This window comes from Crocodylus porosus, unplaced genomic scaffold, assembly GCF_001723895.1.
Source record: "Crocodylus porosus isolate Cpor-Errol unplaced genomic scaffold, CroPor_comp1, whole genome shotgun sequence".
Lineage (NCBI taxonomy): Eukaryota > Metazoa > Chordata > Crocodylia > Crocodylidae > Crocodylus > Crocodylus porosus.
Genome location: NW_017728947.1, coordinates 66,546,936 through 66,555,979, shown reverse-complemented (window position 1 = coordinate 66,555,979; position 9,044 = coordinate 66,546,936). Strand labels below are relative to the sequence as shown.

The following is a 9,044-nucleotide window of genomic DNA, read 5'->3' as shown; positions in this document are numbered from 1 at the left end:
TCCCTTCCAACCCTACAAACTGTGAAACTATGGATGCTGGAGGAGTCTAGTGGCTACAGAACTTGCTGAGGGAGTGGGAGATGTGGGTGCTACCCTCTCCCTCATCCAGAAGCTACCTGACTGGAAGAGCAAAACCTTCTAGCCAGGAACGCAGGAGGTATCTAAGCACTGGCAGGAGTACCAGTGATCTCAGCCTTAGTTTTGCCCAATGCCCAGTCCCCCAGAGGAAACAAAAGCAAATACAGCATTCACAAAAGGAAAAAAAAACATTCCTGCCCCTCCAACTGCCCAGCAAAACCCAAAACCTAGGCTTGCCAGGCACCTAATAAACTGCAGAAGAAGTTGTATTGACACCCAAACAAGGGGATTAGAAATACATTGATGTACATGTCACATGCTGATTACTTTAACTTGCACCAAGTCAAAATTCACCATCCAGGTGAAAATTCACCTTCCTTCTTAGGACAGCCAGTGGCACCTTTTCAAACCCTGGTGGAAAAGCCCAACACACATCTTACAGATCAGTTTGGATCCCACTTAATCCTTATTTTAAAGACGTGTGTGATTCATTTGCCTTATGCTGGCCCTCAGCAATGTGGGGGATGGATATTTTACTCTCTATAGGTTCTTCTGAGATGCTTTATAGTGACCTCTCAGACTTGTCAAGGTGATGCCCAAGAAACACAGGAGATGTTAATATTTTTCCTCCTAACTGTGTGACAGTGACATTTCCTGTTAATTACATCTGCTCCCTGAGCTCTCAGAGCCAAAACATTCTGTGGGAGGCAGAATGATGTCATTTTAGTCATAGCATAATTTTTTAGCTGCTAGAACAAGACATATTGTGGCATATTCTTCAGTACTTCTAAAAAGTAGTGAAATATAAACTTAAGGTGATATTTTTATGCATGAGGGGGTTACACTCTGTCTTTTTCAGCTCCTAGAGATAAATAGCAGGTTTAAAATGACATCATCCCTCCTCCAGCAAATATTTTTACTCTGAGCTCTAAGGAGAGGAAATAACCCTGACCCAGCCATGATACTCAACCTTTGCAATTATCATAACTGCAAAAAAACCAAGAGATGAAATTAAAATATGATTTTGATGCTGCATTTATATTGGAGACTTTGTTACACACTAAATATAATCTTGGAGAGACTGTCCCTAGGATAAACGGGCTGATTTAAATACACGGTATCATTGTTAGTGATTTAAAAATAAAATGTAAGCAGAATGACTAAAATCACTCCCCCTGAGAGTAAACAGATTTAGAACTAGTAATCATCACAGAGGTCACAATAAACAGAACAAACTGCTGCATTGCTAGCTCTGTATGTTAGAGCTGGGAAGAGAACAAAACCTATGAGTCTTTCTAGTCAGGTCTCCCCCCCCCCAGAAAACACCCGTGTTAAAAGCATGACACAGAGGTCGTCGGTTTCTCCAAGTGTTTTGTTTTATTTTGTTACATTTAGCCCAATGTCTAGTGACCTCAGGACTTCTTACTGTGGGCTATGTTAAAGAAAAAGCTTAGGAAGTTATATTTGAAAATATATATGCGGTAGGGGAGGATTCTTACATCTTTTTCCTTTTTAACTGGAAGAATTTCTATTTTGGCCAAGCTTTTATGTAAGAAAATTATCTAATAAAAATCTATTTATGTTACTTAAAATCTGAAATTTATTTATGCTACTCAAAATTTTTCCTCTGGCAATGAGAGAGACATTTATATTTGAATATTTTTTTTTTTCCTCAGAACACAGCTTCTCTTTTTGGCTTCACCCAAGTCCCTGTGTTTACTATACATTTCTGGAAGTGCGATGTCTCAAATTTAACTCTGTCTTTTCCTGCCCTATTCAGGAAGATTGGCTTGACTGAGGATGACAAGTACAGACTGGTCCAAGTGAACTGACCAGTCACATCACTTGAGATGGATGGATCAAATCACTGCATCACCTTGATGATGGGATAGAGGTTATAAGATGAACAAGTGGGCCAATGCTTTTTTTTCCTCCCTGTCTGGCTGGTGGAATCAACCCGAAGATTAGAATAGTCAGGGAGGCAAAAACTCCTTTCCCTTCCCAATGCATAGTTTTGGTTTTTTGTCCTAATTCTTCTGATGAGTGGTCAGGTTAAAATTGGCCTCTATTTCATAATGTCAAAAGATGCACCAATAATGGGGCAAGAGATCAGTCACAATTCTTGCCATCCCCTTTAGGAAAGGTGTGTTGAAGTAACTATTCCAATTAGCAGAACAACCTATCTCACTCAGGGATGCCACTTTGTTCTTCTGACAGCATTAATATCCCCTTGTGCTCAGGGAATACATATAGTCATGTAACTGTTGATCATGATGTAGAAGCAACAGAAAGGGAGAAAGCCTTTAGGGCATCTGCACTGCAGTACCTAAAATGTGATACTTAATTTCTTGATGAAACTACCATTATGAAACTCCCAGTCATTAGAGGGTTCAATAGCCAACACATTTTTAACAGTTATGAATGTTTGTTTACTTTGCACTGTTTTTATTAAAAAGATAATTCCAAAACACAAATGATGTTCTTTTTGGCTTTTATAATTGAGATTTTCCCATTTAAGAACTCTCTTAAAATATTTTTTTCTATAATTGACATTTAATTATAAAACAATAAGTTAAAACTTGTGAGATGCTTGGTAAATGGCTGTAAGTCCCAACTATGATAAACCAGGAGGGCAGTTTTATGGACTTCTGCATTTGGAAGCAGAATACATTTGTGATGGCATGTTTGTTAGGGCATATACAAGTTTAGATGCAAGTCTGAACAAAAAACCTGAACCCTGAACTTTCGGTGTTTTAGAAAATTGAACCTGGATGCAAATAGTTATACCCTTATAACTGACCAGATATACCTGATGTCCAGAGTTTTCAAAATATGAATATAAGGGATTTTCAACCCCCTACCCCCCTAGATTACAGCTGGCACCTAACACCTATTTGTGCATTTTAAAATCTACCCTGAAAAGCTCATATTGTGGCAGTATTTTTTTTCTGGGTAGGGTCAGTCTTAAAACACATGCATCTCTTTTTATTTTAAATGCAACATTAAAATGTTTATGTTGCTTGAAGTTACTGGTGTTCTTTGGAGTTCATAAGTTATTACCTGAGGATTACATTTTTCCCTTTAATAAATAGTGTCATAGAAACTAAGCAGACAAACTGTACTCACTAACCTTTTAATACTTTATCCTTTTGTACAAAGACTGAACATTATTAGGTAATGGAAGAGTGTATGAGAAAGTAGTAGATTATTTATGATAGAAACAAAATGAAACTAATGGGACAAGATTTGAAAGCTGTGATGCATGAAAGGTGCTATAGAGGCAGCTTTGGCACCATGACAAATAAAGATAAAGGCTCAGTGGGAAGCAACAGTGTGAACATGACTATGAAGAAGAAAGAATAGATTTACTGAATGAATCCTTGCCATCTGGTGTTTATTTAATACACAATGAAGGTCAAATGGCTACTGATCCTTTCTTCTCTAGTCCAGTGACTACAAGAATGGGAGGAATCAATGAATTTATCAATATGTCTGGAAATGTTTTGCCATATGATCTGATTGAGTCAATATTATTGGAGCAACATACTCATTACTATTTCAGATATCATTAGACTTATAACTAAAACTACAAACATCCTACACAAACTATGGGCTGTAACTTTACAAATCAGACAATATTTTCACTAGTTCCATCAGTATTTCTAAAGGTATTTATAAAGTAGTTTTTGCATAGGAAAATATTATACACTTTAGAAAATGAGACAGCTTGTTCTAAACAGTGTCACTTTTCTCTCCTTCGTATCATTCCCATTTTCCTTTATAGTAGGTTGATTACATGTCTGTTTTAAGTAATTATACCATGGAAACATATTAACTTGTGATGGAATAGGTTTATTAGGTATTATATGTAAACAGCATACACTATGAGAAAATCTTATTTACAGTTAGTAGTATTATTTTACAGAGCACTTGTACATGTGAGGGGGGGTTAGTTCCCCTAAATCAAAATTGTGGGTTTTTAATTGTGGCCCACCATTTCCACTTAGAGGCTTCCATTGCTGTGACGGAGCAGTGATGCCCCACCATCAGCTCACCGCCCCCCTGCCGCCATGGGCAGGCTCCACCCAGGAAGAAAAAAAAGCCACAAGAGGTCTGATCCTTTTTTTTTTCTCCTCATGGACTTTTCTTGCCTTTCCCACAACTAGGGGGTGAGCTGCGGTGGCCCCTGAGCTGCAGGGGCCCTAGTCCTTTCCCTTCATAGTGGCAGTGCCCCCCAGGTGGCACCTGCCACTAGTAGCCCACCTGGGTGGCTCTGGGGGGGCAGGTGCCGCCCCTGTGGAGGGAAGGTCCAGGGCCCCCACTGCTTGCCTCCTGGCTGTGGGAGAGCCAGGCAGGCTCCACAAAGGAAAAAAGGATCAGGCTTGCTGCTTTCTTTTTTTTTGTCTTGGCAGAGCATGCCCATGCAAGCTGCCACTGGACTGTGCAACCTCTGGGCTGTGGGGAGGGGCCCCTTGTGCTTCCCTCCATGGCAACGGTGCCCCCCAGGGCTGCCCAGGCAGGGTGCTAGATGAGTGGGTGCTGCCCCAGCTCACAGGCAACACCAGGCCCGATCTAGCAGTGCACAGTGCACTGGAAACCCAGGTTTGTTCAAGGAAACTCGGGCTTGGTGGCTTCCAACACCCCATATGCTGTCCCTGCCACCTTCTCACTGCCTGAGACTGCCTGAGAAGGGGCTGGCTTGCCCCTGGTGCAATGCAGGGAGGTGGCAGGAGGGCAGCTGGGTGTGTTGGTGACCAGAAAGCTAATAGAGACAGTACACAGGGTGCTGGAAACATGCCACGCCTGAGCTTCTGCGAGCCTGCCTAGGCTTCCAGCAGCCCATGCACCATCTCTGCTGCCTTCTCTGGCCTCCAGACATATACATATGCACAATTTTTTTTTTATCCACAATAGGACAATTTGCCCTAATCAGACTAAAATATATCTGAGGAGGTCTAGGTTGCCATATTCAAATAATTGTAACACAAACAAAATTGTGCATGTGTACACAGTGATGCCATTGTGTTAGACAAATGACAATTTCTCATGACTTTTTGTCACATGTACATGGCCCCACCCTCTTGTGTACAAGCGTCCATAGGTTTGGGGGGTTGGGAATGAATATGGGTAGGAAGGTGAGATAGAGCATATACATTCACTCTTCCATGCATGCTATTTCTTGGAAATGCAGAGAGTAAAAACCAGTATTTGGTATATATGCCTGGAAGGAAGAACTCCAAGAATTTCCGTGATTGTCAAATATCTCTGCCTCTATATACCTGCCTTTAGAATGGGCGTAATACTAGTTAGCTACTTTGCAGGCATGTAGTGAGATTTTGCTAAATTTATAATGTGCTTTGAGGTCCCTGGATAAAATACACTATTATGTTACATTGTTAGTGGCTTCATTTATAGGGACTGAAGATCTACAGGGATAAAAAAAAAAAAATCTGTGTTTGAATCGGGAAAGAAACAGTTCTCAAACTATAACAAAACTGCAGATTCTGTTCCAAATATTTTTGTTAACATAAATATGTCTTTTCTTAACTAGCGACTTAGCCAGTCTCTGTTGCCATGCTTCATTTTCCTCTTAGCCTGCTCATTTTCTTCTCCCTACCCCAAATGTCTGAGCCCACTGTATCAATCCCCCACTGCCCATCCACCCCAGGCCTAAACAACCAACCAATCCTCTGTCCTCATGTAACTGATCTTTTTACCACACCATCTATTAACTAAAAAGTAACTAATGTTCCCCTTTCCAGCAACAAAACGGGCCCCCTGTCATCCCATTTCACCTTTCTCGGGGTCACTACTCACTTAGCCTATAGGTTTATTTTTTTCTTTGCTCACAGATGTCGCTTTTTCTTTCTGCCCACCTGTTTCTGTTAGGTGTCCCCCTTGAAGCATGTACCCTGCTTCCCAGGCAAGTTCTCACTGACCAGCAGTAAACACTTCTCCACCTCAGCTTCTTTCTTGAGGTGGGCAGAAGTGAGGGATGGAGGCTGAGGTGGTCCTGTCTCGCCCACAGAAGGGAGTGAGGTGAAACTACTCTTTGCTGCTTAGCTTGCCAATGGGCAAGTTCATAGGATGAGAAAAGACTGATCAGACACAGGGAAAAAATAAGAAACCTTGCCCTCTACTGTAGTGTTATGAGCAAAAGCCAGCTCCAAAAATATCATCATCCACTCACACTTCATCACCTCACAAAATCAGACCCACTCGCTAGAGCAGGTAGGTGACAGGTATTTTGTTGTTAAGTTTGTCCTAATGACACTCTGTGTTGCTGTCACTTACGATTTTTATGTTTATGCAAGTGCTGTGAATGTGAGGTATTAATCAGCAGCTCTAATTGCTAGGGTTGCAAGCACACTCCAGGATTGAGTTCAGGAGAGTTGCATAAACAAGATTTACCTAACGGTTGGTTCACTTGGAAGTTTGGCTCCTGTGATTAGAGAACTTTGTGAAACTTACAACCAACCTGCTGGATGTCAATTAAACTCCACCAGCATAGCCTGGATCTCTATTAATAATTTTAGATTTTGAGGAAACAGGAAGGAAAGATTATGAGAAAACTGAAGGCATAATGATATGGCTCTGCTCTGGGAGTAGCTGTCACAGACATAGGCACTGGTGACTTCCAGTTGCTGCCATACTGCTAGTGCATGTATTTTGTTTGCCCCTCCCCTCCCCAGCCAAGTTAGCATCCAGGGATGCTTCCCTGGTCACATCACCCTTTTTGTGCCACTGTGAGGAAAGACTGAATGTCTTGCAGTGTCTGGGGTTGCTACCTCTTTTTCAAGATTCAAGGTAGCTCCATCTTCTAGCTGCCTGGGCTGCCAGGAATATCTATGTATCCCACAGGATTTTGTGCAGCCAAAATGTATCCAGCAGATGCTGGACTTACACAGAAGGGAAAAAATACCATATGGAGCTGCTTGCTTGGATGTGAGAGAACCATGCATCTTACTAGTGCCCAGGTCTTCTCATTGTGCGGCATTAAGAATACCAGTTTCTCTGAAGAGCTCAGTAGTTGGCACAGCATCCTCAAGGTTTGGAGACAAGGAGACGGATTTAATGCAGGAAAAGTAGGAATTTAGTATATCAACCTTATGCACTGCAAACTTCAGGAGTCAGACATTTGGGACTTCAGTAAATTGGGGCTAATGTTAATCATTGCACTAAAACCCAGTGTAAAAATTTATTTGCAGTTCTACACACATTTTTGCACAAAGATTGACATAGTAAGGATTGTCACTGGGCAGTTTTCTGAAGTACTTAGCCCCCAACATTAGATTTAGATTTTTAGGAGAATTCATCATGATGAAGCAAATTTATGATACTCTAAGCAGCATAAAATAATGGGGGCACTCTTGATATATTTCCTTTATTTAGGTGCTTGATCTGAACATTTAGGACACTCTTAGGCCAGTGGTGAGTACTGAACACTAGAAAATCCAACTCTTTTGATGTGTTCTGAGACATCCCTCTTTTTCTAGCCACAGGACATTCTGGGGCAGAAATAGTCAATAATGCTGAATTATATACCAAATATGGTGGTTTTGTGATGTAAATCACTGTCCATTAGAAATTAAGAGGATAAACCCACAAAACCTTAAAGGACCAAGAAAATAGAGCAGTGTGTTTGTAATTTCTTTCCAGTCCTTACTTCCAAAACTCCTCATTGATTATACATGCTTTTCTAATGATTTTTTTTCCATTACTCTTTCATGACTCAAGCAGTGGGCTGATAAGGAGTGAATTGGGCTCATGGTAAGTAATAAATGCAGTGAAGTATAGCAAGGGTTATGAAACTTTCTTAATTATGTAACCCTGCAAGATGAAGGTCTCTTTCTGTCATGATCTCAAAATCTTGCCAGTGTGCTTTTTTTTAATTCCCACTGTTATCTGACATACATGGTGTCAACACCTTGTTATTATTCAAATCTAAATCAGCTTAAAACACTTCCATGTATTTTTCAAAATTATGTAATTTGATCTTGCACAAATCAATACTACGTGACATATGTTGTGTAGTCATTATATACATTTTTACCTGTTCGGCTATAAAGTCCTTTGAAGATGGGAAATGCTTCCTTTTCAGTATAGGGTTACTCTGTGCTGCTTCTAGTTTGGAATACAAGTTTTCCTTTTAGTTAGTTAAAGGTATAGTCAAGCCCATTAATTGTCCAAATGACTCAGATTTTCTTTTTTTGCAGGACATGGTCATGGGTAGCCATTCAAGTTTGCTCAACTACTTGGGCTCAAATCCCAGGAAAACCTCAACAATTGCCATAGAAATTCACCATCTTCCATATCTTCAGTGTGATTTCAATGTACAGTGTTATGTGTATGGGCACACTATATCCCACTGATTACAGGGACTGACTGCCAAGTGACTGTCTTCATTCCCTGTACAGTTTTCAAGCAGCTGATCAGCAATGGCTACAGTCAAAATCTTGATAAAGCAAAAAATATTAGCCCTCCCTACAAAAAGTAAAAAGTTCAATCCATATTGGAAGCCTACAAGTCTACAGAGGCCTTCTGGAAACCTTTATATATGAGAGCTATATGAGGCTTTGGGTGCTGATTTGATTTGGAGGATATTCAGTCCAATTCAGTGGCTGGATCTCTGAATCTGAATCGAATAAGGAGGCAAGTTAAAAGGTCTGAATCAATTTGAAGCTCTCGGTTTCGATTCAGAAAAGATTCGGAGAACTTTGGTGATTCATGCAGTCTCTGCTGGTTGCTGCTAGAAGCTGGACCCGGACTCCATGTTGGTAAGCAGGGGGTGAGGGAGGGGGGCCATTGGGGGACCCCTGCTAGGCCCCATACCCTGCTTGCTCCCCCAGCTCCCCTGAGCACCCCCTGACCCCAGCCTCCCGCCTAGCCTAAGCTCCCAGCTCTTTTTAAAAAAGCCCATACTAACCAACTGCTGCCAGGCAGGGGGGTGATTCCCACTGCCCCAT

General features: G+C 41.2%; 1 long non-coding RNA gene across 1 annotated transcript in view; it reads left to right on the top strand.

Moving 5' to 3' along the window:
• The window catches only part of LOC109321597, a 77,719-nt gene extending 69,043 nt beyond the window's left edge, over positions 1-8,676 (top strand). The window contains exons 3-4 of the long non-coding RNA XR_002104100.1: positions 1,859-1,972; positions 8,295-8,676. This is a non-coding gene — a long non-coding RNA (uncharacterized LOC109321597). The remainder of the gene's footprint in view (positions 1-1,858; positions 1,973-8,294) is intronic.
• Positions 8,677-9,044: the final 368 nt, after the last annotated feature.